The sequence below is a fragment of the Mauremys reevesii genome, linkage group 1 (assembly GCF_016161935.1).
Source record: "Mauremys reevesii isolate NIE-2019 linkage group 1, ASM1616193v1, whole genome shotgun sequence".
In the NCBI taxonomy this organism is placed as follows: domain Eukaryota; kingdom Metazoa; phylum Chordata; order Testudines; family Geoemydidae; genus Mauremys; species Mauremys reevesii.
Genome location: NC_052623.1, coordinates 165,266,367 through 165,291,491, shown reverse-complemented (window position 1 = coordinate 165,291,491; position 25,125 = coordinate 165,266,367). Strand labels below are relative to the sequence as shown.

Sequence of the window (25,125 nt, the reverse complement as noted above, 5' to 3'; positions counted from 1 at the left end):
ACTTATCTGAGACCTTCACCAACAGGTGAATTCTACCCAGAAGACAGATTTTTTTACATTATATATTTCATTTACGTGTAGGAATAAACAATATGAATGATTCTCTCTGGATGCACAGGCAAGAGGGAGCTGTTTGCATACAGATGATTTTTATTAATCTTTCAGCTAATGCAGAGAGTCAGCTACCAAATCCATCATTTGAGATCAGCATGTGAAACACTCTGTGGAAGTTTGGGGTCTGTAGACCAACACATGGATTACACTCTTCCAGATGTAGTGTTTTCATCTGTGATAAATTTGGGTAACAGTCATTTGCTAACTAATCAAAAAATAATTCAGTTGTAGCCTTTATTAGTTATGGTATTAAATAATATCAAACACTCCTTTAAAACTCACATATTAGAAAAAGTCTGCTCTCCAGGGCTAATGCCTAAACGGCTAATGCCACCATGTGGGCTAGTATCATTAGTTGAGACTTGAGGAGCATGTGAGAAACAACAACCACATTTAATCAGATTCACCTTTATTTAAAGTCTTAGCACATAGAAAACCCCAATTAATAGAACTGTGACATAAATTGCATAGGTTAGAAAAAACATGTCCAGCACCAGTTTTTCCAGTTCTTTCTCACTCACATCTCCATATGAGATCTTGAAGAAGGGTGGAGGTGGCCAGTTCCTGTGGAGGGTCAGGCAACAAAGACCTCCAGGAAGCAACAACCTCCCACCATCAGCAGGGCCCTAGTTATACTAAGTTATGGATATGCCTACCAAAGCTCATTAATATGCATAAGGGTTGAAACCCCTCCCCCCCATGTCCATGTTTGGGATATCATCCCAATATTATCAGGGGACTCTTCACCTGATAGGCCACTTGCATAATACTTCTTTTAACTGATTAACATTTAAGTCACTTTATCACCATTGTAACAACCTTAAGGAAGTCACCTTAGCAACTAACAGTCATCTTGTTGTGTCTACTGATCTCGCATTGATATAATTATCCAAACTCAGCAGTTATTTTTCAAAATATTAGCATAGAAACATAGACACAAGCACAGCAAATTTATTAATTTACTTGTGCTAACTTATCTTTATAATAGGGTTAACTAATCCTAAATCCTAAGGCCTGTTTTGGCTAAACTAAATATCTTCCAGGCCTAAGTCTGTAGATTTCTTGCATTTCATCTTTAAACCTGAAGCTTTTTTTTTTTTTTTTACCTATTAACTCTCAGGTTTTTAGTCTCTGCAATCCAGTTCTTATAATAAATTAATTTATTAGTTATTTTTATCCTGAAAACAGATTTAGGGTACCCCCAGAATAGCCCATCTGTTATAACCAATCTGCTTTCATTAGGTATGGGTCTCCAGAGTGGCTAAGGAACTATCTGGAGGACATGGATGCAACCTTCCGATAAACGATTGACACAAGCAATATTCTTTCCAAAATGAGACACCTTTTATTGGTGCAAATAACAATCCCTAATACAATAATTATCTAAACCACAAATTCGTTATAAATTAAAGAGCACCCCCAAACTGCAACAACCTACCGGGAAGATGATTCTAAGTGGCGGTGCCCTGTTACAGAGGGCCAGTCTCTAATAGGTCACTGACAGCAATAGGTAACAGTCCTTTAGATCTTACATATACACATTCCCTTCACAATCAACACACATACATTCCTCTTTATTAACCCAGGCATACGCATATATACACTCACATTATACTATACTATGCTGTACTATCACTGACAGGCTTATTCTGTCTGCTGACTTTGTTTGCTTCAGTGGTAGGACTCCCTCTGCTGCTGCTGCTGCTGCTGTTTCTGTCAGCTCCTCTTTCAATGACCCTCCAACCTGCCAACTCTCCTTCGGGATGTACTTTCCACAAACTCCTCAGCTGTCTGATCAACTGCCCACTGACACACTGACCTTTATACCCTTTCCCCCAACTGTCAGAACTTTCTAGACACTTCTACTAATATCTTCCTGTCAGATCTTTTTGGAGACATGCCAACATTCTATACATTCCATCTGCTAATTGTCAGTTCTATTTTTAGACTCATGAGTGTTATTTACCTCACAGTGTTATGATCTGTCAATCGTTGTTTACCATTTTCTTTTCCTCGCCAATTTCACTTTTAGTATGTGACCTTTAGCGCAAATTTAATGATGAAGTCACTCTTACTTATTTAAAATGGAGGCTAAGGGCGTAAAATGGGGTCTGGGGGATTTCTCTGGTATCATTACAAGCTACACAATACAAATTTCTCATGTAAACTGGAAATAGTCTCATTTACTTAGCTGCTTTAGAACCATGTCTGAGAGAGAACACAGCAAAACAGTAATTGCCTATTTAAAAAAAAATATAAAGGGCATGCAACACATGAGACTATCTTACAGAACAGGAGACACATATTGACTGGTTCTCTTATGAGGCCGCCAGTGGCCAGAACTTCATTTTCTCACATACACACGCTCTCACCCCTCCCAGCCATGACATTCTTCCATTTCCCCTTCAGAGCAGCCAAACCTATCCCAACTGCCAAATGTATGCTATTTTCCAAGCGTCTGATCTTGCCCCCATTTAAGTTAATGCCATCGACTTCAATGAAGCAGGATCAGACTGTAACTTTGTATCATTAGCCCAAGGTCCCTGTTTGAAAACATCATTTGGCCCTATAGAAGGCGACCCTCCCTCCTGTTCTGAGACACAGCCCACATATGCTTTGTAGATCAAAAACCCTCAGGAAGGTGGTGAGTTGATTCCGTGAAAGGGAGGGTTGGAAGACAACATAAACCACTCTCCAAGGCTTGACTACAGTTAGTCCCTAACTTAGGCCTGTTCAGACTACCCTCTAGGTCAGGGGTTCTAAAACTGTGGGTTGGGACCCCAAAGTGGGTCAGGACCCTGTTTTAATGGGGTTGCCAGAGCTGGTGTTAGACTTGCTGGGGCCCGGGACTGAAGCCTGAGCCCCACTGCCCAGGGCCAAAGCCCAGCAGCTTCAGCTCTGGGTGGCCAGGCTCAGGTTACAGGACCCCCTTCTGGGACTGAAATCCTTGGGCTTCGGCTTTGACACCCCCACCCCCTCGCCTGAGGTGATGGGGCTCAGGTGGCCTCAGGCTTTGGCCCCCCTTCCTGAAGTCGTGTAGTAATTTTTGTTGTCAAAAGGAGGTCATGTTGCAAGGAAGTTTGAGAACCCCTGCCCTACACAAGATCCCTCTATCAGGGCAGCCCAGTTTTAAAGCTTGCTTCCTCTTACCTGGCTTGGTATTGCTGACAGTTGTTTCAGGGAGAGGCCAGCTTCACTTCTGTCTCCAAGTCAAACCATTAACCCCATCCTGTATAAGGGTTGTCCTCTCCATAACAGCCCTCACTGTAGAATCTATCAGAGGTATTTATAGAGGACCTCTTACCATTTATAGACCAAATACAGTATAAAGTGTTTGTGTAATATTAATCTACAGCCAACTATGTTCTCGTCAACCTTAAATTTATACACTTTTTTATCTGCTGGAGATACAGTTGTATCAAACCGTGAGATTTGTACGTTATTCTAGAAATTGCTTAAACATCCAACCCCCCTCTTTATTATTCCTCCAGAATAAGCTTGACAATGCAATAGTGCAAAGACATATTTTTGCTCTATTATTTGTATGTTTATCATAATTGTGAAATAAATTCTATAGGAACCCCTTCATTCTATAATGTGATTATCCTCTGCCCCATACACCTCTTTTTGCCTCTCTTTCTGTATGAACCTTTTCCCAGTGCAACATACTGAATTGGATATTTTTTGCCTTGAAATCCAACAAAGCCAGTCATATCACAGTTGCCATGGATTAAGCTGAATATGGTAAAGAAAAACTTCAAAGCCAGCAGGAAATACTTCCACAATAGCAATTAGAAAGGTACATTTTGGTAACTGTATAAATACACACATAAAAAGGAAGAAGAAGAAGAAGAAGAAGAAGAAAGGAAAGAAAATCTTTCTCAGTAGAAGATACTAATTCCTCTTAGATAAGGTTGGTATAGTAAAGAAGATCAAAATTGAATCCATTCTGCCTTTTCAGCCTGTTTATTGTTCTTCGAGTGCTTGCTCATGTCCATTACAATGTAGGTGTGTGCGCACCCTGAGCGCCACCACCAGAAAGCTTTTTCCTCAGTAGTATCCGTTGGGTTGGCTCTGGTGCCCCCTAGAGTCGTGCCCTCATGGCGCCAGTATAGAGGGCCCTTCCACCCTGCCACCTCTCCAGTTCCTTCTTACTGCCCCTGACAGTCACTGGAATTTCTGCTCGCTTGTGCTTCTGCAAATACCTTCTCTCAGTGGGCTGGTTCTGTAAAAAATGTAAATAATTACTCTTTAGAGATAAGTAAGTTAGTTAGTTAGTTAGTAGTAGTATAGTCAGTAGCAAACCCAGCTTAGTGGGGCTAGGTTATGCCTCAGTCCCAGGGTTTCAAACCACGTGCATTGTGTCACAAACCAATGCCAGTTAGTGACCCACTCATTAGCTGCCTTAAGTGTCTTGGAGAGACCCACATGCAGGAGTGGTGTAGGATCTGCAGGGATTTTAGACCCAGAACAAAGAAGGACAGGAAAACCAGACTTAAGTTCTTCCTCATGGAGGCAGCGTTCCGTCCTCCTTTGGAGCTGAGTCATGGAGACTCAGCACCGAGCACTTTGACATCAGTGACAAGTTCACTGCTGTCTCTGATGGAGGCACAGCGCCGTTCTGCTTCCTCAGCACTGCGGAAGGTCTCTGCACCGACAGCCCAGGACTCCCGGCACCAATACACATCCGCAGCTCCAAGGCTCCAACATGGGACTCTTGGCACCACTTCCCTTTGCTGATGGTGAGGAAAAAAACAGAGAAAGACTGATCAGAGGCATTCTCCAACCCCAAGGTCTATGGGCTATAGAGATGCCGATAGAGTGTGACCTGTGTCGGGCCACTCAGAGACACCAGAGGGATGAGCGGTACCATTGACTCTAACCTCGGGAAGGGAGCCATTGAGTCTGGTACCACTGGACTCCCTGCCAAGGGAGAGCCACTTGGGTTCAACAGCCCTGGCACTGCCATTGATGCTGGGGGCATCTCTCCCTTCAGGTTCCACCATCCCCAGTCACATGGGAATTAACAGTGGCGGCACTGGAAGCAAGAACTGCCTTGACACTGAGACAAGTGCTGTCAAAGGGAAGCCTGCCATGATGGTGCAGCACCGATCTCCTCCCTCCCGTTCTCCTGCACTGTTCTCCTGCACTGGTCGGTACCACTCCATCCTGGTTGCTGAGAAGTGACTCCACAGACTCCAATTCAGAAGCAGAGTCCTACTCATCATGCAGAAGCAGACACAGCTCCAATTGACAGCACTCTATGGCTGACATGAGCCAGGGCGTGTTGCCGACAGCCTGGCCACCGGTGCAATGGCAAATGCCACTGCAGTGGCCACTCTGGAATCTCTGGGCTTTCTAGCCAATCCAGGGCCCCTAGTCCATAAGGTCTTAATCCAGTACATCGGAGTCAAGAGCTTCCCTGCCATCCCTGCCAGAATGGGGATCGGTCCCCCTCATGAGACCCATCTGGGGCAGAGGGAGAAGTACAGGGACATGGGCCAGTACAGGATTCTTCTTCCTTCTCTCCTGACGAGGCGGTGACGGGAACAGCTATGGCACCCACCCAAGATGATTACAGGGTGCACCAGGAGCTCCTGAGGAAGATAGCCCAGAACCTAGGTATCCAAGAGAAGGAGATTCTGAATCCTCCCATGCCCTAGTGGATATTTTAGTGGCCTCAAGATCATTGTGGGTGGCACTGCCATTGAACAATGCCATCCTGGAGCCTATAAAAGCTCTATGGCAGACTCCTGCATCCCTCCAACCTACTGCTAAGAGGATGGAGATGAAGTACTTTGTCCCTCCCAAGGGGTATGAATTTTTGTACACACACCCCTCCACTGGGCTCACTGGTTGTTTCAGTGGCAAACAAAAGGGAGAGACAGAGACAACAGGGGCCGACTCCCAAGGCTAAAGAAGCCAAAAAAATTGACTTTTTGGCAGAAAGGTCTACTCCATAGGTGGCCTCCAGCTCAGGATTGCCAGCCATCAGACGCTCCTGGACTGGTATGGTTTCAACCCCTGGAGTGCAATAGCAAAATTCAGGGAGCTCTTGCTGCAAGAATCCAAGGGAGAGTTCTCGTACCTAGTGAAGGAGGGGAAATTAGTGGCCAAGGCATCCCTGTAACCACACTGGACGCGGCAGACTCGTAGCCCTCTCCATGGCTTCTGTGGTGGTCATGAGGCAAAGCTCATAGCTTCAATCTTCAAATCAGGACATCTGTATAGCTGCAACGTGGTTGTCTGTCCACACATTCGTGTCACACTAGGCCATCACCCAGCAAGCTAGAGACAATGTGGGCTTCAGCTGAGCAGTGCTACAATCAGCATGCCAATGAACTCCAAACCCTCCACCTGTGCAACTGCTTGGGAGTCACCTACATTGGTATGGACATGAGCAATACATCTCAAAGAACAACAATTACAGGAGGTTAGTAACCATTTTTTATTCACTACTGCTTTCAGCATGCAAAATATTTGTCAGCAGCCTCTTTAAAACAACTTAAGGAAGTTGCTGTTAAGGATTTTGCATTTAAACCATTCATATTGTTTTTTTGTGCATGTGCATAATTATGTCTATACCCATGTGACCCATAGAAATAGAATAGATATTTTATGTATACTATAAATACCAGTCCTTGAACAGAGGTGGTCATAAACAGCATGCAGGCAATCCTCTGCTTCAGGAACACAAGTGCCCAGTTCCTCGAGAGTGGCTCTGCTGCAAGAACTTACTCTAGTTAGATTAAGGCAATGAGCAAACTCTCTTGCTGTTTGCTATAGCTCCCCCCAAAAATAACAGGATCACAAAACTAACAGTAATATGGCACTTCTTCAAAGACTGAAGAGTGCTCGCAGTGACTCCTGCCATAACAGTACTACTTGTCATGAGTAAAGGTACAGAATCTGGGCCAGTGAAAGCTGAAATGCATCCCATTTCTGCCCAATGAACTTTCACTTGAATGTGATTACTTGGAAAACATTTGTGACCAATCCAGTGGACAATAAAACAATAAATAAAAAGGAGAGCTGCTAGAGACATAACATGCCATTGTATGGTAGCAGCAGTATATACCAACATCAGCAGAGGTACAGCTCTAATGGGCAATGGGATTTGTACATGTTGGGGGGGATGCTCAGCATGGACTAACTTTATTCCTGTTAAAATCAATAGGGAGTTTACTGAATGCCTTAAAAATCCCACCTGTCATTCCTAGGTGTTTGTGTTGCTTCCATATTGAGCCACATGAAAGGAGCACGGAATAGTTTGTGTTAGGAGAGATGCCTATATATATGTAAATTAAATAGCTAATAGAGAAGGTACGAGTATTTGGTGGTCAAGAATACATGGTGTAGTTCCTGGCTTTTGTATGACCAATGAAAACTTCTTTGTTGTGCATTGCAAATGGAGTCTCATGTGCAGTTATTTACATGGAGCTCTTAACAGTTTGGATATACTTGCAAGTTGAAGTACAGTAGTGCTCATTAGAGAACCTGCTCAGGAATGTTTAAAACCTGGAGGCTGGGTTTGAACTAATGTCATCAAACACCATAAATGGATACTCCTATATAATGAGATCTTTTACAAATCACCTTCCTCCTTATCAGAAGGAGTACAAGAAAAAACACGGTGAGTACACACTTCAGTTTGCTTTCCAACAGGAAGGGATTTAAGGCCTGCCTTTTCTTTTGCACAAATTAATTATCTATATGTCATATCTTTTGACAAATTCAGAATGGTCCCAATGGGAGCTGCAAATATATTAAATCACAAAGACTATGCTGAAATTATTTTTAAGCCCATAAAAGTCAAGAAATGCAGAGGTAAGATTTTTTTCTAACAATAACAATGACAGAAATAAAAGAATTCTATGAAAGTGTATAATAGATTTGATTCTTCTATGTAAGGCCCTGATCTTGCAAACCCATATAGGCCCACAGGTAACTTTAACCATGTGAGTAGTTCCATTGGGACTACTTGTAGGAGTAAAGCTACTCACAAACATAAGCCTTGCTAGACCTGTGTCCTAAGGCCCAGCTCCTACAGATAGTCATATACATGCTTAACTTCGTACACATGAGCAGTCCCACTGAAGTAAAAAATTTCTTAGTTTCTTCAAGAAGTTGAACCAATTTTGCAAAATTAAAATGCAGAAACCTCACATTTTTTTGTGACTATTTTGCACAGACCTCATTCCTAACTCCATGAATGGCTGCAGCTACCTGTGCAATTCAAATGTTAGTAACTTGTTATAATGGAAAGTGTATGCCTCACACATCTCCAGGACAGGAAAGGGTTAATGATGGCAGCTAGACCCAGAGAAGATAATGAGTCCCACCTGTAGAAGCTGCCAAACTGGACTGAAGAATCTCCAGCTGTCGCTAATCAGGAAAATAAAGCAAAAGGTAAGGCAGGTTTCCATTTTTTTTGTGTGAGAGGAAGTCTGGTTTTGTGTATGTTGTGAGTAGCACAGGAAATAACCAAGGAAGGGGCAAAAGTGACCCTTTATTTCATCTGTGAAAGCAAAAAGAGGTTTTATGTGTTTTTTTTTTTGTTTGCTTGTTTTTTTAACCTCTGAAGAGAGAACCTGGGGATAAGGTGAGGGGCTGGTTACTGGCCTTTTTTTTTTTTTTCTTTCCTTCTTGAAAACAAAGGCTGATATTTAAACTGAGAGCTTGTCTGTGCTCCCAGATGTGCCTTCTTCTGGTGAAGGGTGATCTAGTCTCTTTACAGTGGGGTCAAAAGACTTTTCTAGGTATGTTGATGGCTCAAGAGGCCTTTTGAATCAGGTTTACTATTTATTCTTGGTGGAGAAACATGAAGCAGCTGAGACTTGTCTTTGATTTTAGTATCTCTTGAGTGTTTCAGGGATGTGAACAGCTAAACCAGACCATACGGCGGGCTTCTACCACGCTTATCTGACCTCCCTTTAAAGAGAGGAAAATCAAATAGCCTTGTCTGAGTTGTAAAGACTAGCTAGCAAGACTCTCGCTTTTAAAAATAGACTAAGACTACTCTGGAGCAACTGGAATACAAATTAGCTCCTACATTTCCAAGGACCTGCATTGCCTGTGCTGCTTCAGACCCTGCAAGCTGCATTGTGTGACTGGATCCCATCTAGAGCCTCCTAGTAAGTGACATCAGTAACACTCAATCTTTGTGATTGTTTAAGAGACAACAAGGATCATAACTGGTAAGTAAAACAAATTTCTTTTATAAAACAGCAGAATGTATCTTTAAGCTCACTTTGCTGTATTAATATATGGGGAAAGCAATATGTAGGGTGTATCTATGAAGTGAGGAATGAGCTAATATCTTAGGATGCAACTGTCACCACGTTGTTGAACCTACATGTTATTTCAATGATATTGTGGTGTACGCTGCTGTGATTCATTTGTTATGTACGGCCCCTTTCAAAGAATCAAGAACTTCATAGGTGTAAAATTCAAGAGTTTCTTTTCAAAAGAAGAGGCTGCAGCCTGGTCAGACGAAAGACGTGTTGTACTCTCTCATGGAGACTTAATGTTTGTGCTTTCTTGTGTGCCTGAATGTGAAATCACTCAGAGAGATCACATGCTTTTTGTCCTTTGTATGGAAACAGAATGTCAATACTGAGGCCAACTTAACTCTCCATCCAGCATCTGTCGTGTGAAACTTTACTGCTTTCATTTATCATGTAAAATGCTTTGCCTATCCGTTGATACGCTATTGCTGTCTAGTACTTCACTTATGCTTGTTTAAGAAAGTCAGTGTCTCATATTGTGATTTAGGATTTAATCTGGGCAGGAAGGATGGAATTCCTCCAACTGGAGGGAGCCTGTACATGCCTCCCTACACTACAGTCCTTTGGTGGTGCATTGCTGCATGAATACAGTTCATGAGCTGAGCACTACACACCATGGAGGAGGTATTCTGTACCAAGTCTGAATAGACTGAAGTGGCAAAGACCACCAGAAATGGAATGGGGGGGTTGAGTTACTGGATCACCACTTCACTTATGCAGGTCAGTGGCCTAAATCCTTGCACAGGGAGTTTGGAGGGGCAGGAGTCCCTACTCCAGTTCACTGGCTAGCATAGCAACTGCAGGAAGGTTGTGCTACAGTTCTGCAGCCTTCTTGTGAGTTAAGAGGATTAATTTCACCCCTTCAATTCTCACAGCATTCCCTGTGCAAAGCCAAGTCACTTCAGCATTGCCTGGGGAAGGGTGAACCTTGCCCTCATAGCGAAACAGTGATAATAGTAAAAAATGACATAAGGGAAGTTCAGTCCGAAGTCACCAGAAGTGCCGAACCTGTAACACAGGGGTAGGCAACCTATGGCACATGTGCCAAAGGCGGCACGTGAGCTGATTTTCAGTGGCACTCACACTGCCCGGGTCCTGGCCACCGGTCCGGGGGGCTCTGCATTTTAATTTAATTTTAAATGAAGCTTCTTAAACATTTTAAAAACCTTATTTACTTTACATACAACAATAGTTTAGTTATCTATTATAGACTTATAGAAAGAGACCTTCTAAAAACATTAAATGTATTACTGGCTCGCGAAACCTTAAGTTAGAGTGAATAAATGAAGACTCGGCACACCACTTCTGAAAGGTGCCGACCCCTGCTGTAACACCTGCCTTCAGAACTCTTGGAATTCTCCAGATGATCAATAGGCTTTGGGCTATATTACAAACTGGCTTCTTGTTTATGGGCAGGAGGGAGTGGGGCTTGGCAAAAAAACACATGACTTTGGGCAGATCTACAGTGCAGATGCTACTATGTCGCCGGAAGAACTCCCGTCAGCATAGTGAATCCACCTTCCTGAGAGGCAGTAGCTATGTCAGCAGGAGAAGCTCTCCCATCAACATAGCACTATTGATTCAAGGGGCTAAGATCGGAATAACTATGTTGCTCAGGGGTGTGGATTTTTCACACCGCTGACCAATGTAGTTATACCAATGTACGTTTATAGTGTAAAGAGAAAGAACATGTGATTATTTTCCTTACTCTTCAGGCTTTCAAATGGTGATTGCTTATGCTGTTTAAAATTTCCTGCACCCCTCCAGTAGCTAGGCAGGGTCACATCTAACTCCTGGTAGGCAGGCCAGGCTCTGGCATGATGCAATTTGAAGTTGTACTCTGAAAAGATTGGTCTGTAAATGTGCAGATATGCAGTAATACTGCAAAGCAAGACTTAGCATATTTGAGTGTCTCCAATGGCCTGGCTTTCATCTCGATGTAGGAGTGGTCACTAATTTCAGCTTTAATGGAGTTGTACAACTCCCATGATTTTTTAATTATTATTATTTTGTTTTTGTTGGGCGTTTGAATTGTGAAGTGCTGTTGCTGCCTTTCTAAAACTAAGATGTACCTTTTTGACCTTAACTATCCAAATGCCTCCACTTTCAAGCTTTCATTACTCTTAGTGCTTGCTTGTCTAAATTCAACTGCTATTTACAGACAGTAGGGGGAGTAGCATTCTGCAGCTTAGTCTGCTGTAAGTCTAGAACCTGTTCTCTTGCTTTAGCTGTTTATTTCCTTAACCCTGTGAGCTCTATGGCTTGTTTATATATGAATGTGTGTACTGAGAACGCTTATAGACTTCCCAGGACAGCTACCTCAAAAAAGGATGATCCCTGGGAAAACCTGGACAGGTGGCAGGCCTATCATCAGGGCATTGTTGGTTTCAAAGCCTTGCAGTTAGTTTTAGCTACATGATGTCCACTGATTTTTAGTAAAAAGTCATATCCTAAACCACAACACATGGACTTTTTTTGGAAAATCCCACCCCTTCCATTTTCAAAAATCTGTGCTGCCTTAACTCTGCTCCCATTTAAGTCAAGGGTGAAAGGACTAGTCTATGCTATATCAGCACAACACTGCCGCTGTAGCGCGAAGGATGATGTGCTGTGCCAACTGGAGAGCGCTCGCATCAACAATTACTCCACTTCAGTGAGAGGCAGAAGCTATGTTGGCAGGAGACTGTCTCCCACCGACTTTGCCTGGTGTGGACAGTGCTTAGGTTTGCTGTAACCTGTAACTCATATCACTTGCTTAGGTTGTTGTAACTTGCATGGCTCGGGGCGGGGGGCTTTTTCACACCCTTGAGCAAAGCAAGTTACATCAGTTTAAGCAGTAGTGTAGACAAGCCCACGCTCTTACTGCTTTCAGTGGGAGGAGCTGGGTAAATCTTGAGTGGTTGTGTGGTATCTTTCTTCTTTTTTGTTTGTGTGGAAATTCCACCCAAGGAGGATGCGTGCAGGGGCCTAAATAAATGTCTTTGAAGTGCTTTTGCTCTAGCTGTGTTCCCCTCTGTTGTACTACGTGTCTGTTCTTTTGGATCCATCTTGGCTGTATAGTTGCCATATCATGAGTTTCACCACTGAAACTCAACTGTCACTCTTATTAAGAGTGTGACCCTTAATGCATTTGAGCTAGTCACCCCAAGATGATTTGACCAGACCCAATTACAAAATGTCAGTGTAGCAGTTTGAGGAAGGGGGGGAATTTTCTGTAATATTTTTTTGAATGCTGTGTATGTCTCAGTTTCCCTCTGTACTTTGCACTGTTAAGTGTTAAATATGCTTGGGGATGGGGGAAGAGCACAGGCTATAAGGAGGGGGTGTCACCTTGCTGTCTGGGCCACAAAAAATGGGGTTGTTAAGGAACCAGCTGGACCCTGCTGAGAGCAACCTCTATCAATGCAGAATCCCAAAGAGACAATGGAAAAGCCCCAATGACCAAACACTGACTCCTAGGAAACTTTCTCCAAGAGAAAGGAGGTTCCCCCCGTAAGTGTGCAGACACACCTCCTGAGAGACCAGCAGGGAACTAGCTCAATTTCCAGCCCAGAGCACCCTCTGCAGGCTGGTGATCTGCCACAACTGGGCCCTGTATCCCCTCCCCCCGTGCCCATTTTCTCTGGGGTGCTACCCCCTGGCAATACCCCAACACTCTCTGTGGGTCTCCCTTCCCCAGGGAACCCCTACCCACTACTCACCTCAGTCTGGGCTACTGCCAGTCCTCACCTAGCCCACTCATTGGGGCAGACTGCAGTATAAAAGACACTCATCACAGGCAAGGGGGTTTGACCTGCTGCCGCCTTCTACCACCCAGTACCTCTATGGGCCTGGGACCAGGCCCTGCAGCCTGGAGAGTCACTAGCCTGGAGCTCCCCTGCACCTCTGACTCTTCCCCAGCCCTGCTTCACTCCCAGGTACCCGCTCACTCCCCTGCAGCTAAGCCACTCTCCCTCCCCACCTAGAAGAGAAACTCTACTCAGTTTCTGGCTGGCCTGGCCTTCTTATAAGGCCCAGCTGCCCTGAGTGGGGCATGTGGCCCAGGTGTAGCAACTTCCCCAATCAGCTTGGGCCTTTTCTCCTAGCCCTCTCCCAGGGCTGGCGTCTACCCTGTCAGGGCTAGAGCAGGTAACCACCCTGCTACCACCCCCACCCCCCACCACCCTTACTGGGAGGCTGAGCAGAGATCCTAGCTTGAGAACATAGGACCGTGACATGACTGACAGAGGCTAAAGTGTGGGCTTCTAGTTCTTGAGAAGGCTGGCTGCTCCCTCCTGGGACTGACTAAGGAGGTTATAGAGACAGAGTTAGAAATAAAAATGACGAGGAGTACTTGTGTCACCTTAGAGACTAACAAATTTAACAAATATTATTATTATTATTATCAATAATATTATTAACAACAAAGTTAGAAATGGAGTTTACTACAGCTTGGCTAGCAAATTGTGCTGGCTTGGCCAGAATGGTCTGTGTGTTAACCTTTATTTCTCTATTAACCTAAGGTCTTCCAATGCTCTGTTCCAGTTGACTAATACATCTTCCTCTGTTTTGAAAAGGCTATTTGGTGTCACTGCAAATACTTGCTGGGGTACACTAGTCCTGGCAGAGCATACAAATCTCTACTTGTCTGTCTCAGTTGGACTTGCTAGGCAGAGATATCAGAGACAGTGAGGCTCCTGAAGGAAGAAGGGACTCCTTGGACATCAGCCACACTGAAGGGCTTCCTCCAAGAAACTGTATAAAAGCTGGGGCATAGCACCAATCCCATAGATCCCTGAAAAGTAGTCGTAAGGATAACTCCTGGTGAGCTCTGAGTGCTAACGGGTAAGATGTTCTGAGTAGTAGAGGTCAATGGTACACGGTGTAGGAGGATAGACACCGTGAGTCAGCTGCCATAAAATGGCATATCTCTTGTGATGTAAAAATCAGCATAGCTCCATTGACACCAGTTGAGGAGCTGACCCACTGTGTTAAATAGACTGTCAAGGAAGAGGATTAGACATTAAGCTTATGCTACTAGAAATCACTGGATGACAGAACGGAGGCCAAGGCCTACAGCTGGCAATAGGCAGAGTTTCAGAAAACTTTGAAGGTGAAATTAAGGGGCAGATCCTCCGCTCCTGTAAAATGGTGTGACTTCTTTCCTTAAGTTGAGCTTTGCCTATTTACCCAGCTGAGTAACTGGCCCAGGAAGCTTAAATTTGATGTGTGGGGATGAGGCAGTGTGCAAAAGTGTGGCCAATATAGCTGTTCAGTGGGGTAAGGTGGTGATAAAGTTGTGGTGATTTGAGGAGAGTAACACAGGTGTTGACAAAGCCAGAAAGGAAGAGGTTATAGTAACCAAAGTGAGATGAGTTGGGGATGGGCAAGAATGTTTGACTGTGATGCCAATAATGTAACAAGAGACTCCCACAATCTTTTCCCTCTTTGCCTGAGATAGCATCTCTTGTAGCCAGAGTGTCTGCTGCTTTCTCCTAACCCTTGAGGGAGGCAGGCCCCACTGGGCAAGAAAACTTGCATTAAGAATATATTCTGGAAACCTTTCTTCCTGAGAATATATTCAAGCAAAGTGTTTATCTTGTGTAACCTGACAGGCAGGATTGAGAGCTCTTGTGGAGAAGATCCCACTGGGGTTTCCCCACTGGGAAACATCTTGAAAATATCTACTCTTCAACACAGACTCATCCATTCAAAAGCTTTAGTGAAGTATTTTGATGAGCACCAGAGGTAAGTAATCCCTGAGAGGATGATTTAATGGTATCCAGAGAGGAGGTGAACTCCATCACAGGTGGGCTGTTGTCTTAATTAACTTTCCTTTCAATGTGACTGCTAAAATTCAACATGATAGGATCTATTTGCCCCTGTCTATTTTCCTTCCCCATTTCAGGCAGAAGTGTGGAATCATCAGGGCACTGTCTCCCCACTCCCCCAACTCAAAACTTGTTGGGGAGCTGGGATTTGTACAGGGGAGGAGTACCTCTTTCCTTCTTCTGATCCCATGGAGAGTCTGCAAGAAAAGATAATACAACCTGGGCATATGTGATCTTTTCTATGTAGCCCCTCCATCTTCCCTGGAGGCCCAAGCACTGGTCATAGCTGGGGAGGAAGGCCCTTAACTAGTGAGGCACAGAGCTTCACATAGATAATCCTGGACTCCTAAGAATCCTCCTAGCTTGCAGTGTGTGCTGCTAACTCTTATATGGTTGGTTAAACCCTCTTTCTCTTTAGTGGAACCATGCAGCTGTAATCTCCAAGGAGTCCTCCATAAAGACTTCCTCTTCTCCCACATGTGCTACCAAGCCTTTCCATGGGAGGGGGCCAGTGTGACCCAGATTGTAGGAGAGGACTCTTGGAATCCCCAAGTGTTGTGAACATTTATGACCAATGCAAGTCTAACCTGAATTTGAACCGGTCTCCTAGAGATGGAAAAGGCTCCATATCCAATCGCAATCCACTCCCACCCAAACTATTTCTGCCTTTGCCACTGGTCTGCTGGGTGACTTCAGGCAAGTTGCTTCAGCACTGTATGCCTCTGCTTCCACATCTGTACAATGGGAATACTTCCTTCCTGTGTGAAGCACGTTAAGTTTTTATCATCATAATAATTCAGACATAGATCTCATCAATTATCAGATTTTGAAGAGTAGAATTGAGTAAACAATGAGTAGTTTAAACAAGCCCCACCCTTTCATGGAACAAAGTGAACCAGTAACAGGACCCTCAGTTGTCTCCTGGGGATGAACCTATAAAAGAAGATAATGAAGCCTAAATTCACTCAGTGTTAAACATGTGCTCTGAAAACCAAATTTTGTGCCTTTGGCTGTAATCGGAATAGGAAACAAGGCTATGGTGAAACATTTTTAGATATCCTTTTACATTGTTTTGTTGCTTGCAACTTGGTTACAATCAAGTAGTTCTGTAAGTATCCACTAGATGTCAGTATGATCTGTTAGTTAAGTCCTGTCCCTATATTTTCCTTCTGTGGATCATTTTGTAAGAGATCCTCATGATCTTGCCTCCCTGCCTTTCCCACACCAATGTTCCCTCTTTGCATGCTTCCCTAAAGTCTGGGGGAACTGTCAAAGGTCTTCCTTTTGGGCTGCAGAACTAATCACGTTGAGAAGAGCTGAAACCAAATCAGGTAACTGCGTCACTGTAGAGTTCTCAGAAGACTGAAGGGAATTTCAGAAGCTATTGCATGTATTCTCCTCTTGGAATCCAGCAGGACCTGAGAACAGGGAGTGAACAGTCAGTGATGACCTTCTATGCAGTGAATGTCATTGATATGCACTGACCTTTAAAGAATATGCTCACACTGTTGAGGAAATCCTTGAAGTTCCTGATGCAGTTTGCCTGAACCAGCAACGCATTCCCGTTTTGCATGCTGTTCTTTTGTAGTATTAACTTACAGGCCCTCTCATGAACTTATCCAGTCTCCTTCATTTTAGGAGAATATTAAAATATCTTTGGTGTTGGTGGCATGTGCAAAATAAAAATCTAAAGTGCCTCTAACACCCTGCTCTCTGAGAGCCATTTTTTTGAAGTTTTGATCTTTTTTGCACATGTACACTGAAGTTCAAGGGTGCCTGGGCCTGGTATTTTTGGTTCATGCCACTATAAAAGAGAGGAGCCAGCTATGGGTTCAGAATTTCCTCCTGCCTGTCCACCGTCTTCTTCCACACCCCCCCCCACCCCCACCCCCACCCTACCACACACACCTACAGCATTAGGAGCTTTTCTAATTCAGTGCTTTTTGGGCCCATCTCAATTGCATAGTGTCTTGCTGTGACATTCCTAATTTTTTTTTTAATCCCCCTGGTACTACATGCCCACCTCTTGGCAGCCTGGAAAAATGTGTTCATTATATACTGTTCCAAGGGATCGTATCTTGCTAAGAACACGACTAACCTGGGCAGGTTTTGTGTGTGTGTGTTTGTTTTTAAATAAAAGAATCCAGATTCAACAAACCATGGTAGGCCCTGAAGTAGGAGAAAATACTGAGGTTTTAGTCCTCCTCCAAATGGTGTGGGTACATCCAAAACTTTACTCCAAACCTCTCTAAAACTTAGCTTTTAATAAATCAGTCAGCTGTCTGGACAGTTTCCTTTTTTTAATGATCTGTAGAAAATACTTAGCGCTCAAAGGATGCACGCTAATTTATGTTCCTTAATCTGCTTTACAGTGAACAGTAAAGAGGCAAAATACAGAAGGGAAAACAGCTTTTATTAGGAAGAGTCGGCTCTCCACCCTCTTGATCTCATCATTACATCATATATTAGGAAAACTGTCCTAACTGTGGTCTTATTGGACTGTGGAATAGTGTCCCAAAGGTAGTGCTGGAAGTCCCATTGCTTGACTCATTGAATAGTGGACTGGACAGAGCACTAGCTAGGACAGTGTAGAGAACAATTCTGGATTGGCAGAGGATGACCTAACCAGTCCCTTCAGTCTCTAACATCTATAATTCTGTTGATGCAAAATTGAAAAGTTTAGTGCTGGAGGAAGGAGCCAAGAAATAAGATCAACCACCTCTGAAGATGTACAGTTTATTGTCTGAACAGGATATGGGGCTTTGGGGAAAAATAATTTTGAGTATCTCCTTAAAACTCATTTCTTTTGTGAGGCCTACAAACCCTAGTCTTCCTCTTATAAAAACAGTATATTTTTCTTTTAGAATTATAAAACCCTTAAGATGTGTGCATCACAAGCAACAGTTAACTGTGTTTATTACCAAGAAAACCTAGTCCTGCCTTCTTTCTCCCTCCAGTATTGTCATCCCTAGCCTTGTCATGGCTTCTCGTAGACCCAGGCATGGAAATCTACATTAGATTATAAACTTTTAAGGAATGGGCGTTGTCTTTGCTTGTCCCTGAAGTAGGTACAGGATGCTTACAATACACTTATGGTCACAGATAATTATTGAGGTCTAGGAGAGAAGCAAGACAGAAGTGAGCAAGATCTATCCATCAGATGAGAGAACTGATGTTTATGTGAACCAGGGAAAACTTTCATCTGTTCTGAGATAGAATCCTAGAACTGGAAGGGACCTCAAAAGGTCATGTAGTCCAGTCCCCTGCACTCAAGGCAGGACTAAGTATTATCTAGACCATCCCTGACAGGTGTTTGTCCAACCTGCTCTTAAAAATCCCCAATGATGGAGATTCCACAACCTCCCTAAGCAATTTATTCCAGTTCTTAATCACTCTGAGAGTTAGGAAGTTTTTCTTAATAGTCCAACCTAAACCACTCTTGCTGCAATTTAAGCCCATTGCTTCTTGTCCTATCCTCAGAGGTTAAGAAGAACAATTTTTCACCCTCCTCCTTGTAACAACTTTTTATGTACTTGTTATCATGTCCCCTCTCAGTCTTCTCTTCTCCAGACAAAACAAACCCAGTTTTTTCAATCTTTCCTCATAGGTCATGTTTTCTAGACTTTTAATCATTTTTTGTTGCTCTTCTCTGGACTTTCTCCAATTTGTCCACATCTTTCCTGAAATGCGGTGCCCAGAACTGGACACAATACTCCAGTTGAGGCCTAATCAGCACAGAGTAGAGCGGAAGAATTACTTCTCATGTCTCACTTACAATACTCCTGCTAATATATTCCAGAATGATGTTTGCTTTTTTTGCAACAGCGTTACATTGTTGACACTTATTTTGCTTGTGATCCACTATGACCCCCAGATCCCTTTCCGTAGTACTCTGTCCTCGGCAGTCATTTCCCATTTTGTTTGTGTGCAACTGATTGTTCCTTCCTAAGGGGAGTGTTTTGCATTTGTCCTTATTGAATTTCATCCTATTTACTTCAGACCATTTCTCCAGTTTGTCCAGACGATTTTGAATTTTAATCCTATCCTCCAAAGCACTTGCAACTGCTCAGATGTTGAGGATGACTAAATTCCAGCCCCAAGCACAACTGACTTGTCATGAATTGACCTTGGGTTGAAATCTGTCACTTTGCCACCTCACTTCCCCCTCCACGACCATGTAACATTCCACTTTTCATCAGATGCCTCAATTAAGATCTTTTGGCAAAGCTCTTGGGGAGTGGCGGCACAGGTGCACTAGCAGTGGGTGAAGCTCAAAAACATGTTTCTCTGAAGCAAACCCAAAGCTTACATACACCTGCAAACTTTATCCACACCTTTAGATCTGAATCTTTGATTAGAGCTGTTAGAAGAGGCTTTGTTGTGAGACGACTGGTTCTTCTTTCTGCTGGGTTGGCTGGAAAGAGCTTTAGCAATCTTCGTTTTGGACTCTGGCATTGCAGAACCACAGGAAAATAAGTCAACTAACAAAGTGAACCAAGTACAAGAACCCTCTCAAAGGTTCAGTATGGGTTCTGGTCTACATGGACAAAAAAAACAGAGGGGACGTTTTTCTGAGTGGGTTCACCAGTCCTTAATATGCACCATAGGTATGCAGCCTGAAAAAGATCTTTCCCTATTCGATCCAAAGTACAGCACAGTGCAGTATGTTGTATCAGTAGAGTGAAGGGGATATGCATGGAAACCAGCTGCTCTGAAAAATATCCTTACAAGAAAATGGAAGAAACACTAGCACAGCATACTGAAGACCACCAGTAGTGAAGAGATGGGATATGGAGCAGACCCCATCCCAATGGGGTAACACAGCCTCAACTAATGTGCTTGGCTACTTGCTAAGTGTTGCTCTCTTTAATTTTCATTTTTTGCCAGATGCAGTTTTTGTTTTGCCCACCAATCTGGATCCATTTGCTTAAAATAAATGAATACGATCTCAGGTCAATATGGCGAATGATTTACTAATACTACATGACCAAATCTCCTTCTGTTCTCTGTGTCTTATTCGTCTCTCTACCTCTTGTCCCTTGTGTGCTTATGGTCCTGATTATGGTACAAATGTTTCATTCTCTTGAATATGGAGAATGTGTCCATAGGATGCTTTGCATATTGCCTTAACTTCTTATTGCTAACCATGGCTTCCATTAATTCAGGAATATCTGAAAGTCTGTATTCATTTCAGGGTTTTTCACCTGGGGCTTATCTCCAGCTTGTGTATATGAAATTGAATGTAGAAATCTTAAACTGTGCCCAGTTGTAAAGCAGCTGAACTCACTGAAGTTCAAATCACAAGTTATACTGGGCTAGAGCTTCAGCTTGCGTAAATGAGCATTGCTGTGTTGACTGCAGTAGAGCTATGCTGATTTACCCCAGCTGAATAGTCTTGGCCATTGTCAATTGTTTCAAGTGAAAATTGCTTGAGAAGTTAAATCCTCTTCCAGTTCTTTCCTTTCCTCCATGCTCCAAGCATACTGGCAAATAAAAAAAACTTTCTCTGTAAGCAGCTGTTGAATAAGTCACTAATAAAGCCAAGGACTTGCAATTAAATAAAAGGAAAGACTTTAGGGATATAGAAAAAATATCCCTTTTTGTCTTATTCTTAAATGTAAAAAAAATAGGTTTATTCATTTAGTAACATGTTAAAATGCTCTTTTCTTTTCCTATAATACAAATTCCTTAATGTATTGTTGACTTGTTCAACAGCATTATCAGTGATGAACAATTTTCAGGGGTATGTTTGGAACCCTGTATTAGGTATGTGTGGTGAATTGTTACTAAAACAATACAATAAAGGGTTAAGAATTTTAGTGTATTTTATAACATTACTACAACAATTGGTTGACCCAAGTTGTCTTTGACTTCTGAGCTGGCTTGTTATATCCACATGTGTTGGAGGGGTTGAAATCATACATGACAAGGGGTTGGTCAAAACACTCCACATTTTTAATTAAAAAAAAAATTCAGAGACAAAAGGTGGGTGGGGTAATATATTTTACTGGACCAATGTCACACACCCTGACTCTCTAATTTCCTTGGACCTACATGGCTACAACAATGCTGGATTTATCTTAAAATGCAGGTTTTTGTAACAAATGAGGGAAGGGGAAGACTTCAGCCAGTTTATTTTCTTCTTCTCCCCCTTTCTTCAGCAGGAGGAATGTAGAAACATTTTGAAAACTAACCCTTTCCATCCACACTTCCACCAATTGGGTAGATGAAAAATGGTTCTTCTGAACCTGCTGAACAAAAATGACTTGGAAGTTTTCTGCATTCCATCCCCCTTCCTCCCAGCTTTTGCTCCAGCTCTCTATATGGGTGTAACACCTTCCCACTTGGAGGCAGGAAACATTGCTCTTGCAGCACTGTCCCCTTGTGGTGTGAGTGGAGGGAGTGGAGCAGAGCGGCTGCTGGGCTTCTGTAACATTAATTCTGGCCAAGCCCCCACCCCCTCCCTCCTGTGGCTTCTGCTGAGTCTTGGTCAGTAGCAGTGCTGCTCTTGAGGGAACATTGTGCTGCTGGGTGAGGGGGAAGGAGGAAGAATAGGGACCAGGAGAGTGGTGTGGAGGAGCCTTCCATTCAGTGTCTCAGAGACTAGCTATGTCCTTGCCACTGGGTCCCCTGGGTAAGTAAATGTAGGGCGACCCTCTCAAGCCAGTTCTGTGTGCCCCAAATCCTTTTTTTATGGTGTGCATTTTAGAAAACACAGGGAGGTGAATGTCAGTTTTCTGCTGCCTCCTGTCAGCTGTCAAAACTCTTCTGTGGGAGGGGTCAATCTGCCTGACTCTTGATGCCTTATGTAAAGGCGTGGGGGGGAGTCAAATTGTCAGTCTTGGTTAATTTCTTGTTGAAGTATCTACAGAAGCAGCTGTGCAGTGGCTCCATCATGGCTGCTGCAAGTTGGAAGACTTTGTTTCTCAGTCCCAAGTCTATTTCCCAGAACTCACAGCTCATTTATTTGAGCTACAGGCTGTATTCAGGGATTTTCCCCTAAATGGCAGTTGTAGAATAAGGTAACTCTCCAAAGCCTGCTGCAGCTTTCATCATAGCGGCAGCTTGGGGGTGGGAGCCAGGCTTTATGAGAAATCTGTCATTTTAAAGAGAAAAAATTCCTTCCTGATAGGAGCAAAGTATCAACGTTTTGAAAAACTTGGCTCTGATCAGAATGTCTGAAACAGTGACTTTTCTGTAAAGCCAACTTCTCCCCAAACCACCCCCAACTTCAAAGAACATGCAGGAAAAGTGTGTGCAGCCCAGATTAAAGAGAATTGTATGGTCAGAAAGCTGTGACAAGCTTTCGGATACACTACAGACTTTGGAGTGATGCTGTATTAACAGTCATTTGAAGTCTGATCCAACTCCCATTACAGTCAATGGAAACACTCCCATTGCTTTCAGTGGGAGTTGCCTTGAGCCAACATAGCAGGAAAAGAGAGGAGAAGTAGCAGGCAAAGCAGTTAGATGTTTTTAAGATCACTTTTGCCTTTTCACAGGTTTATAGATAGGAATTTGGATAAAATAAGATCCCATGAATTGCCGTCACTAGTCCATCAATCCAGTATACTACCTCCAGCAGCAGCTAGTATCATGATGGGAGTTGGCAATCCCCATAACACATCTGACCAGTTAGGCAATATTGTTCAGGTGAGTGCATGTGTGAGTCCTGATTTTAGGTTCTAGTACTTGGAATGGTAAAGATGTATGGTAAAAGCTTAGAACTAGAACCATGCAAAAGTTCCAGCGGTGAATAGTTTTTGTAGCAAATATGAATTCTCTGTGGGATTACTTTTCAGGGATGTTTAACAAATGTAAAATGTGGTGGTGATGTCTTTTGCTATCAGAACACCTTTTCACAAAACAAACTGGAGACTCCCCACCCCCACCACCAGGGGAATCGTATTGTAATCAATTAAGTATTGTCTGAAGTTGGTGGCTACAGATGAGTTACCTGGGCTGACGTGTCCAGGCAAGAGATTTGTCGTCTAGGCTAACTGGTTACTGAGGACAAGATAAAGCAGCATGGACACAGACTATTGCTGAATAAACAAGCAAAGTGGCTCCTGCATCACTCCTTGCTGCTGGTCTCAGCTGCTACTTCATGTTCAAGATTCTGTGGAGTGAACCTACAGCTGAGAGTGGGATGGATCTATGCTAGTGGGAACAAGACAACCAGCAGTGGCTCCAGGCACCAGCGCTCCAAGCGCGTGCCTGGGGCGGCAAGCCACGGGGGGCGCCCTGCCGGTCCCTGCGAGGGCGGCAGTCAGGCAGCCTTCGGCGGCTTGCCTGCGGGAGGTCCGCCGGTCCTGCAGATTTGGCTGCAATTCGGCAGCGGGTACGCCAAGGCCATGGAACTGGCGGACCTCCCATAGGCAAGCCACCGAATCCACGGGACCGGGGGCCTCCCGCAGGCACACCGCCGAAGGCTGCCTGTCTGACGTGCTTGGGGCGGCAAAAAAGCTAGAGCCACCCCTGAAGACACCCAAGATGCTAATGTATTTTCAGTGTCAATAGTAAATCCTGGATAAAAGTATAAGCAATAATCTTCGTTACATAATGAAATCAAGCCTGTTGTGATCTTAATCTCAATCTCTAATTTCCACTTCTGAACATTGTGCTTCATGCAACCAGCTGTGAGATGGCTTTCCACACTAACCAAATACCTGTCTGCTTATAGAAAGCATCTAGTGTAACCCTACTCCTTGAACTTTATTATTTTTACTCCTTTGTAATAATTTAGTCTCAATTTACATGGTTGTACTAAATGTTGGTACCGTCAGAACCTTCACCAGCTGGTCAGGGTCTTTCCTTTTACAATGACCATATTATAAACATTAAATCTATAGTTCTTCAAGTGCTGTCCCTGTGGGTGCTCCGCTCCAGATGACAGTGTGTCCTGGCGCCGTTGATCGGAGATCTTCAGTAGCAGTGCCTGGTCAGGATGCATGCGCTCAGCTGCTGTCTCACGGCATTGTTAGAGTCTGCCTGAGTGCACGTGTCCTGCATCCCCCCTCAGTTCCTTCTCAACCATCCTCAGCTGGGACTCGGGGCAGTGCTGATCCTCTTCCCTGGTCACTGAAGGAAATAAGTACAAAGACATAGAAATAGTTAGAAACATCCCAGTTATTTCCCTTCATTTAGAATAGTTAACTAGTTTTGGGGGGGGGGTTGTTGGGGGTTTTTTTGTTTTGTTTTGTTTGTTTTTTATTTCTTTTCCTCAAGTTTGTCTCCCATTGAGACACTCCACCCAGGCATTCCTAGTGCAATAATGCCAGGGTCTTCAGGATTTAAGAAATGTGACTCCTGTCAGGAGCCTATGCCACGGTCTGATGGACATGCGTGCTGTGTGAAGTGCCTCAGCGAGACACGTGTCCCTGCCAAGTGTGTCCATTGTACCAGCCTGAAAACCAGGGCTCATCATGACAGAGACCTGCGGCTGAAAATGCTCCTGATGGAGAAATCCCTACAGCCGCCTGGAGAGATGGGCAATAGAAAACCCTCTCCCTCACACTCCCCAGCCAGGTCAGAACCAGTTGGGAGCACGGCTTCACCCTCTCAGGCGAAGAGGCAGGAAGCCCAATTGTCTCCATGCAGAGACTTTCAAAAGGGTAAAGGGTCTCCTGCGAGATTCTTACCCTCAGTGCTGACAGCACCAAAGGCAGGTGCCTCCGAGCTTCCCAGCACCTCAGCCACGGCTCCCGCGGAGCGCAGCGGCATGGACCCTGCTTCCCGTAGCTGGAAGGTCTCCTCGGCACCAGTCCCCTTGGCACCAAAAATAGACCCGGTGCCAACAAGAATGTCGGCACCAAGACTGTCTATCGCTCCAGCAGCAGGCGTGGACCTCCCACAGGGCACCTACAAACGGCCCACGGCACCCACAAAAGCAAAGCAGAAGTCAATACGTGCTT

At 43.9% G+C, this 25,125-nt stretch overlaps 1 protein-coding gene and 1 long non-coding RNA gene across 3 annotated transcripts in view; one reads left to right on the top strand and one right to left on the bottom strand.

Moving 5' to 3' along the window:
- The window catches only part of CLDN14 (claudin 14), a 30,471-nt gene extending 28,497 nt beyond the window's left edge, over positions 1-1,974 (bottom strand). Inside the window, exon 1 of the mRNA XM_039504481.1 lies at positions 1,723-1,974. The gene's annotated coding sequence lies outside the window, so the exon portion shown is untranslated. The remainder of the gene's footprint in view (positions 1-1,722) is intronic.
- A 6,587-nt stretch (positions 1,975-8,561) lies between these two features.
- The window catches only part of LOC120391376, a 43,183-nt gene continuing 26,619 nt past the window's right edge, over positions 8,562-25,125 (top strand). Inside the window, exons 1-4 of one of the 2 annotated variants that reach the window (XR_005591282.1) lie at positions 8,562-8,716; positions 8,987-9,311; positions 14,996-15,128; positions 17,584-17,663. This is a non-coding gene — a long non-coding RNA (uncharacterized LOC120391376). Of the gene's footprint in view, positions 8,717-8,986; positions 9,312-14,995; positions 15,129-17,583; positions 17,664-25,125 lie in introns of those variants that run through there. The other variant, XR_005591281.1, reaches the window with a different exon arrangement.